This window comes from Elephantulus edwardii, unplaced genomic scaffold, assembly GCF_000299155.1.
Source record: "Elephantulus edwardii isolate Elephantulus edwardi_28Jun2011 unplaced genomic scaffold, EleEdw1.0 scaffold00284, whole genome shotgun sequence".
Classification (NCBI taxonomy): Eukaryota; Metazoa; Chordata; class Mammalia; order Macroscelidea; family Macroscelididae; genus Elephantulus; species Elephantulus edwardii.
The window spans coordinates 3198197-3199542 of NW_006400034.1; positions in this window are offsets into that span (position 1 = coordinate 3198197).

Genomic DNA, 1346 nt, shown 5'->3' on the forward strand with positions numbered 1-1346 from the left:
TTACATTAATTTTAATGAAAATTTACAGAGGCTTTGGATTTCCATTCATTGATTGTTGCACTTTTCTCCCCACCCACCTCTCCCCAACAGTACACTCTTCTCTTTGAAAAGTAAAAGAAAAATTCCCCCATTGTTTTACAATCCCTCCCCCCCAGGTCCACTCCACTATGTAAAAAAGACAGGTTTTTTAAATACTAAAAATTGTTTGTAATTTGAAACACTGCTTTAATTGGGCATCCTTATTTTACCTGACTCGACTGTCTTCCTCATTGTCTGAGCAATTGGGGCTTCAAGGCCCAATGTCTCAAAGCAAAAACCAAACCCACTGCAACAGACTCGATTCTGACTTGGAAACCCTGCTGGGGGGGAGGGGGGGCCTTACCCACAGAGATGATGTGTCAAGGTCAACTCAGAATGGCACTCTGGGGATTTTGTAAAAATTTCTCTACAATTTACTTCACTCATCTAAAAATAAACCAAGGACATTCCCCTTTGTCAGTTATATAGGCATATTTCATTTTAAAGCTCATGTTTTGCATATATATAAATATAATACAATATATAAGGGAAACACACCAACAGCCTACATTATGCAGAAGACACAACCTTGTAGCAGAAAGTGAAGAAGACTTAAATCACTTACTGCAGGAGAGCAAAGAAAAGACCACAGTCTTCAATACAAATTACATCTCAACATCAAGAAAACAGAAATCCTCACGGCTAGACCAATAGATGTGACAGGACAGATGGAGGAAAGATTGAAGTTGTCAACAAATTCATTTTCTTTGGATCCACGTTAAACATACATTTTGCTCAGCAATCAGGAAATCAACGTATGTGTTACATTGGGCAAATATGCTGTCAGGCAGCTCTTTAAAATGCTAAAAAGCAAGAATGTCAGTTTAAAGACAAAGGTGCACCTAACCCAAGCCAAGTCTTTCCAATTATTTCCTGTGCATCTGAAAGTAGAATGAATAAAGAAGACCCAAAAATTGATATCTTTGAATTTTTATATTGCATTTGCATTGATGAGCATTTGGATTTTTTAAATAGTTTTCATTATTGGAAACAATAGTTTTGGAAATGGTTTTTATTGTTGAAAATGTATTTCCCTTTGCATAGATTTGTTGTTCTTCTGCAAAAGGTTTCTGTAGTGTGGATTCAAAGACGGGTTTTTCAAATAAGATTTTGGAATAGATTAGATAGATAGATAGATAGATAGATAGATAGGTAGATAGATACTGTCAAACTGCACCCTAGAAACATGTGGAGAACAAGACCATCTGTAAAGGTTTCACATGTAGGTTTTCAACGTCACCTCCAGGCGAGACATTCTTTTTTTTTTT